Here is an 8,540-nt window from a genome sequence, read left to right on the forward strand (position 1 = left end):
CCTGGTGAGGAAAGAGTATCAAAAATCACAAAATTCAGACTTCCCCCCAGTTTTGTTTTAAATTAAGAATTCACATATAAAAAATGGGCACTTTAGAGGACTTGAGGTTCCCAAACACAATTCAATTTTAAAAATAGCTCTTTCAGGAGTTCCCATCGTGGCGCAGTAGTTAACGAATCCGACTAGGAACCATGAGGTTGTGGGTTCAGTCCCTGCCCTTGCTCAGTGGGTTGACGATTCGGGGTTGACGATTCGGCGTTGCCGTGAGCTGTGGTGTAGGTTGCAGACGCGACTCCGATCCCACGTTGCTGTGGCTCTGGCGTAGTCTGGTGGCTGCAGCTCCGATTCGACCCCTAGACTGGGAACCTCCATATGCCACGGAAGCGGTCCAAGAAATAGCAAAAAGACAAAAAAAAAAAAAAAAAAAAAAAAAAGCTCTTTCAGCCATCTTGGAGCCTGCTGAGGCCTGCTGGGAAGAGGACTTCTAAAACAACAGATATGCTGGGAAGTTTATGGTCCAAGACCATTTTTGCTGGTTATAAGCGGGCCTCCCGAACCAGAGGGAGCACACAGCTCTTCTTAAAATTGAAGGTGTTTATGCCCGAGATGAAATTGAATTTTATCTAAGCAAAAGATGTGCTTACGTGTACAACACAAAGAATAACACAGTGACACCTGGCGGAAAACCTAACAAAACCAGAGTAACCTGGGGAAAGGTAACTCGTGCTCATGTCAACAGCGGCATGGTTCGTGCTAAATTCCAAAACAACCTTCCTGCTAAGGCCACTGGATACAGAATCTGTGTGATGCTGTACCCTTCAAGGATTTGAACTTACTGAAAAGTAAATAAATAAAAATGCATTTGTTTTAAAGAAATTTTTAAATAAAATTTAGACATTAAAATGTTGCAAATAAACCAACTTTTGCCAAGTATAAACGCAAAGAACTATGGAAAGAAGCACATTTTAGGGCTGATTTTTTTCTGATCACACACACTGAGTATGCACTTATATTCAGCCTATACTCGACTGTCAATAAAGCACAAATCCTCCTCTGCACTTTGGCGGTGGTTGGGAGGGGGACGCTTTATTTAATGTGAAACTGCAGTTAGATTCACTGCTGCCAAGGGAGTCATCTGAATGTGTTTTTAAAACACTTTTTACAACTACTAAGGAGTCCACTGTCCTAGTTAAGACACACTCACTCACCTATACACCTACCATAAAAAGCAACGTGGATGTTCATCATATACCACATCCATACCTTCAGGATGAAACTTGAGTGTAACATATGGTTTGTTGATTATAACCTGTGAATTCTTTAATCATCAACAATTTCCAGAAATCAGTCCATCAAAAGAAAACTCCTACATTCATCATTTACTATTGGTTAAATCTCAAAATTAACACAACTTCCCCAAACTGGTTTGCTTTACTGAAATTTTACTAAGTTTTACTGGTAGAAAGCACACTCCCAGTTTGAAGAACCAGGATGAGACAAAGAGCCAGCACCCACACCCAGCCGCATCTAAGCAGCAGCATCTCAGCACTGGGCACCTGGCCAGACTCTCCGTATTCTTGAGCTTAAGGGGATGGGCTGGGAATGTGCAGTGGAGGACTGGCCAGGATAGGATGGAGAGCAGGGCCCCTCCAGCCAATCATGGTGACTCCAACACCCCGGGGACAGACTCTGTAGTCAAGCGAACTATGACAAATCCTAAACCCAGGCAACACGATCTGGTGACAAACCAAACAAAGTAGGGGTGAATACAGGGCATTTTGAAGAACCAGGAAGACTTGGTAGCTCACTAAACATGGAGGGGAAATTAATCTCAGAGAAAATGCTAGAAATAGAGAATTTGGATACGGCTTAGGGAGCAATGAGCTCAGTTTGGGGCAGGTGGTGATGAAGGAAGGGCAGGCGGGCTGCATGGAGAAGCCCTGAGGGTGGTTAGGAAAATTGCTGGAGCTCAGCTGGAAGGCAACCAGCTATGGCAATGATGGTCAAACAAAACCGAAAAACCCAACAGCAAAACGAACCAGTACAAGTCAGAGAGGTAGCCCCTGAATGTTCACTGAGAGAACACAGAACCAGAAGAGCAGAGCATCCTCTACAGATGCCAATGCCAAGAGATCATTCAGGAAAACAGGATGCCAACCTGGTCCAGAATTCTGAAAAACACTGCATGCTACACCCCCTTCTTAAAGAGGCCAAAACACTCTAAAAAACAAACCTGGAGTTCCCACCATGGCACAGCGGAAACAAATCCAACTAGCAACCATGAGGTTGCAGGTTCCATTCCTGGCCTCCTTCGGCGGGTTAAGGGTCTAGCGTTGCCATGAGCTGTGCTGTAGGCCGGCAGCAACAGCTCTGATTAGACCCCTAGCCTGGGAACCTCCATATGCCAAGGGGTGTGGCCCTAAAAAGACAAAATAAAAAAATAAAAAACAAACCTGGTTACACTTCCCTAACCTAACCAGGTGAATGAACAGTGTTCACATTCTGGAAAACACTAAGCCAGAAATTCAGGAGAACTAATCTAAAATATCAGCAAAGACTCTAAGAGAACCTGAAAGGAGAAGCAAAGTCTGAGTTTCAATGGACTGAAACATTTAACTCTGGCAGTTTAGAATTAAAAATTTTTGAAACATCTTAGGAGGTAATGTTACAAACTGGTACTAGCATTTCCCAGGTTTAAAAAGTACTTTCAACATGGGACACCTCCAAGAAAATGTGAATGATGCATGCTTTAATCTTGTTTCTCAGGAGTGAGCACAGATTAATGCTGATCCACGTGCTTAAAAAAATTTTTTTAAGATACTTCCTGTAACAGCAATTAAGATTTATATTTAGACAAGGAATGAAGTGAAGCAGAAACTATTTCCAGACAACCACACGTCTAACTCTATACTCATCAGGATCCCAACCTCTGGGGCACTTCCTGCACTGCTCCCAGGAACACTCTGAATTTCAAGATATCTGCTCCTCAAAGTTCCACCAGAAAGAGAAGAAACGAGCACAGCTGCTAAGCTCACTCAGGTCACACATCTACTGCAAGACATCACTTTTCACAACTGTCATTCTCACAATTCTGTATGTGCTCTACAAAATACATTCTTTAATATGGTAAGAGGTTTCTTCCCTCAGAGGCTATTGTTAAACAAAGGGTATACCTTATTCATTCTCACACACACACACTTTAAGATACACATCCCCTGTAAAACAGGGATCTCCCTGTAAAATCCTCAACATATATTAACATATTAAAAGCCCTTGGAGGAGTGCCCACTGTGGTCCCACAGGATCAGCAGCAGTCTTGGGAGCACTGGGACACAAGTTCTATCTCCCACCTAACACAGTGGGTCAGTGGTTTAAGGATCCAGAGTTCCCGCAACTGCTGTGTAGGGCTCAACTGCAGCTTAGATCTGATCCCTGGCACGGGATCTCCATATGCTCTGGGACTGCGAAAGAAGAAAAAAGACCCTCAATGTGCAACCTAGCATTTTCTAACTTTATTTTCCAAGATCGCCCCTCCCACTCCAATATCTTACATGTCACAGAACACAGACAGGCAAATACCACTCTGAACAAGTTTTTAAAATTACTGAAAACCAGGGAGTAGTAAAGCTGAGCTCTTTTACTTTGCAAGTATTAGTGACTAAACAAAGCTTCATAATGTCAAGTGATTACACGTGTGGTATGCTTTACCATAAATGCCCCAGCTAAACTACAGACATGCAAAAACAAAACAGAACACCCTGCTCAGGACCAAGGCACCTCCACACAGAACAGCAAAGGTGCCACTGAGGAATAACTGGGTAAAAGAGTTACTGAGCCTTCCCATCTGTGTTGTGGGTGCCCTGTCGGCAGACATCCACAGAAGACCTTTTGATTCCGGGAGTCTGTCTCCATGACTAACTAAGAAACCATTCCTGCACTGAGTGTCCAAGGCTACTTCAACCAGGGATGTGGAGGAAGTAGAAGGCTGAGGGCGAACAGCTTCAAAGTGGGTCCAGACCAGTCTCTAGCACATTCCAAGTGTGTGTGGGGGGGAACAGTGGTATTTATTGCCATCTGAAATATGATCCTCTAAGGCTGGAGAAGTCAAAAGAAATCACTCTGGACTCCTCTCTTCTACGTCTTTCTCTAAACCAGTCTCCTAGTTCCCAAAACAGGCCTGGGGCTGGGGGAGGGGACAGAGCTTCCAGCTTTTATGCCTGGGACTCCACTTAGGACCAAAGTCTGCAGTCCACGGTTTCTCAGCATCATTCAGGACTGCAAATCCTTGCTTCCAGTCTGACCAGAACAGGCTTCCTTCCCTCCTGCAAGAGCAGGCGGGGGGGGGGCCTGAGCTCTCCGGCCTTTCTTCCGTGTCCTGACCTTCAGATACCCCCCAGGCACACTCAACTGTTTTTTTGTTTGTTTTTGTCTTTTTGCCTTTTCTAGGGCTGCTCCCGCCCATATGGAGGTTCCCAGGCTAGGGGTCTAACAGGAGCTATAGCTGCCACCTAGCCAGAGCCACAGCAACGGGGGATCTGAGCTGTGTCTGCAACCTACACCACAGCTCACAGCAACACCGGATCCTTAACCCACTGAGCAAGGCCAGGGATCGAACCTGCAACCTCATGGTTCCTAGTTGGATTTGTTAACCATGGAGCCACAACAGAAACTCCACACTCAACTATTTTAGTTAACAGGTGACACGTTTCTGTGCACCTGTGTTCTCAGCTGTCAAACACTATTCCTAATTTGTGTCATTTAGAACACATTTCTTAAATTGAAAGTTTCAATTTTTCAAGCTATAACACAAAGTGTCAAGAGAATTTATTTTTCTAATTTTTTAAGCAAATTTATATTCTTAAGCATAATGACAACAAGTTTAAGCATCCAGCTACTATCAGCAGGAGTTGTGAAATTGGCAAAAGAGAACAGGAAGTTCATGGTATGACTAAGAAAAGAAAACTACACTGAAGACAATTTCAGTACATAATCCAGTGTTTTAATTCAACAAAATACCAAAATAAGAATGAGTTTCATGAGATTAAGACAGTTTCACCGTGGGACCTGAAGCAGCTGAAGGATTAAGATGGGGGGGGATGGGAAGATGAGTGCTGTTAAGAAGCCCCAGGGTTTAAAGTCAGACATTTAACCCTCAGATGTCAACACATCTGAGCAGGGACCTACAAGTAAAGCAAACAGCAAGGATTCCAGGACTGAACTAAGCACAAGTAAGCTCACTGCTTCCACTGTCTTTTGTCTTCATAAACTCATCCACTGCATTATAAATACATGCGCACTATAGAAAATTTAAGAAAAAAACAAAAACAAAATAAACTAAAAATAACCCCAAATTTCACTCTTCAAAGACAACCACTATATACATTTTGGTTTACCATTTTTAAAATATGTACATACACATCAAAATAAAATTTTAGACATTATAGCATGTTTCTGTCTCACCAATTACAGAAATGCAAACACTTATCTAAAAATGCTGGGAAGTTCCCACAGTGGGTTAAGAATTGACTGCAGCAGCTCTGGTCACCATGGAGGTGCAAGATCAATCCCTGGCCAGTGCAGTGGGTTAAAGTATCTCAGCAGTGGCTCAGATTCGATATCTGGTCTGGGAAATTCTGTATGCTGTAGGTGCGGCCATTATTAAAAAAAAAAAAAAAAATGCTGGGATCATACTTTAATAGCAAAAAAACTGAAAACAATTGCTCATTAAGAAGGCAGTAAGGAGTTCTCACTGTGGCTCAGCAGAAAAAAAACTGACTTGAATCCATGAGGATGGGGGTTTGATCCCTGGCCTTGCTCAGGAGGTTAAGGATCTGGCGTTGCTGTGAGCTGTGGTGTAGGTTGGCAGGCAGCTGCAGCTGATTCGACCTCTTGCCTGGGAACTTCCTTGTGCCTAGGGTGTGTCTCTATAAAGAAAATAAAAGTTGGGGGAAAAAAGGCATTAATAGTGTACCCATGAGAGAATATTAATCAAATGTTTTAAAATATTTTCCTTGACTAAATCCTTAGAAGTAAAAATTAAGTATTTCAAAGTGCATACATATTGTGTAAGTTTGATTTCTTTTACATAATTCTCTCAGAAAAACTATTCTTTCTCAGGCAATGAATGATTGGACTTATTTCTCCATACGCTCATAGTTTTCAATCTATGCCAGAATTCTTAAAAACAGGAGTTCTCTTGTGGTGCAGCAGATTAAGGATCTGGTGTTGACACCGCTGTGGTGCAGGTTTGATACCTGGCCCAGGAACTCCCATATGCTCAGGTACAGCCAACCCCCCCCCCCCAACCAAACAAAATGTATACCACAACACCTAGGATATAAGCACTCAATAAACAGCATAATCAGTATCATTAAAAAAAAATTCATAATCAGTGTCTCACGGATTTGCATTTCTCTTTTTTTGTCTTTGTTTTTTTAGGGCCACATCAGCAACATATGGAGGTTCCCAGGCTAGGGGTCAACCACAGCTATAGCTGCCAGCCTACGCCAAAGCCACAGCAATGCCAGATCCAAACCGCGTCTGTGACCTACACCATAGCTCACGGCAATGCCAGATCCTCCTTAACCCAGTGATCGAGGGCAGGGATAGAACCTAAAACCTCGTGGTTCCTAGTCACATTCGGTTTCTGTTGCACCACCATGGCTCCCTGGGATTTGCATTTCTAAGAGAGCTGCTTAGTAAAGCTGAATATTTTCTCAAGTTTCTTGATCCTTTCTTTTATAAGTAACCAGTTTGTTCATTTTATTTTCCATGGGGGAAGGGAGGGCATCATCTTTAACTATTTTATAAGCCCTCTTTTTATAGGAAAGAAAGCAAATCTGCTTGTGAGTTAAAATATTTCTTTCAGTTTATCATTTGCTTTTTAATTCTGCTCATGGCATTTTAACATACAGAACTTTGATTATTCTAAGATTATCAAAAGAACCTTTTCTGTACAGTCCCTACTTTTGGTGATAAGCTGAGAGGCTTTCTCTTATCCTGAAATCATGTTTATTACCTTTTGGTTCTTAAAAAACTTGAGTGGGGGATATTTTATTTATTTTTACATTTTTAAATTTTTTGGCCATGCTCACAGCATGTGGAAATTCCCAGGCCACGGATCGAACCCGCACCACAGCAGTGACAACTCTGGATTCCTTAACCTGCTAGGCCGCCAGGGAACTTCTGGGGTAGGAATATTTTAAAAGGACCCAAGTTCACCATGCTAAAAGAACAACCATTTTCACTACTTTATTGTCACCAGTACATACACATTCTAAGCACACGTTTCATACAATCTGTTTTCCAAAGTATTTTCTGACCAGCTTTAAAAAAACAAAAGAACAAAACCGAAGGTTGTTAGATAATGAACAATCTTAATCGGTTTTGTAAGTTTTTCTAAGGCCAGGGAATCATATCACATCCAACTTAATGGCAGTCCCAAAGTTCCAGAGCTGTTCATTTCCATTATCACAGTGCCCAATTACTCTCCTCCAGTGTTGCCCAGTTACTAAGAAACTGAGAATAAGCTCATTCTTGGTAGTCAACCAAGTTCTGCATAATGAATTCTGTCCTAATTATCAACAATCAGATATCAATCCTGAAAGCATTTCAATTTCGCTCTTTTCTCTTCTCCCACCTTCACATAAAACAGACACTTAGGGAGCACCTGGCTAAAAGCCGGAGCCCGGGGGTTCCTGTCTCATTTTAACTCAGGCCTTGCCACCTACCAGGTCTGACCTTCCCCGTTCCAAGCCTCAGATTCTTCCCCTGGACACTGTAAGGGGCACTAAACAACTATACCTACACTCCAGGGGTCCCTGGTAAAGATTCGGAGGGTGAGAATGTTCATGAAGACAGTTTGAGCAAATGAGTGGCAGGGTGTGGGCTGGCATGGGGGACACATGCCCATCACAAGGTCCCCACCCTACAGGAGCTCTGACTCAAGGAAGCAACCCCAAGTCCATTCAAAGGTTAAGTGCTAGGACACTGACCCAGGCAGGACTTCAGGGGATGCTTCTACTCCAGATAGAGCATCAGGACCTGGCCCAGCCTTTCCAAAGAGTCTGTCAGGTGACAGCAAGGGGAAGGGCAACATGGCAAATCTGGGAAGCCGCACGCAAGGATGTGGAAGCTGCCAGAAAACTCTGCTTCCTTGAGCCAAGATTCCCAAGAGAAAAAAGGTACATGACTACCAGACCTGGGCTTCAACTCTGCTTCTCAAACGCAAATAAAATGATGCTCTAAGGATGGTTCCTCAAATGCCCTTAATGTTAAAAGCTATGGCATTCCCAGGGGATCCACACACTTGAAGGGTCTGAAGAGTCAGTCAGAAAGCATTTCACTTTATAAGTGAGGAAATAGGGGCTCAGCAACATGGAAGTTCAAACTAGATCCCATGTCTTCTCTCCCAAGCAACATGTTATCTAAGCAAAAATAAATGAATATATCATACACACATTTTTAGAAGCTAGATAATATCCTTGTGAAAAAAATTGAAAGCCATTAAATGTCATAATAGTTCTGCTTACAGTAAGCAT

At 42.8% G+C, this 8,540-nt stretch overlaps 1 pseudogene; it reads left to right on the forward strand.

Moving 5' to 3' along the window:
* Positions 1–498: 498 nt before the first annotated feature.
* On the forward strand, positions 499–830 carry LOC106505002 (large ribosomal subunit protein eL33 pseudogene; annotated as a pseudogene).
* Positions 831–8,540: the final 7,710 nt, after the last annotated feature.

The sequence above is a fragment of the Sus scrofa genome, chromosome 9 (genome assembly GCF_054392235.1).
Source record: "Sus scrofa isolate SSC_HxYL_T2T_F1_AM1 chromosome 9, Sscrofa_HxYL_maternal_Yorkshire_Landrace_v2.0, whole genome shotgun sequence".
In the NCBI taxonomy this organism is placed as follows: Eukaryota; Metazoa; Chordata; class Mammalia; order Artiodactyla; family Suidae; genus Sus; species Sus scrofa.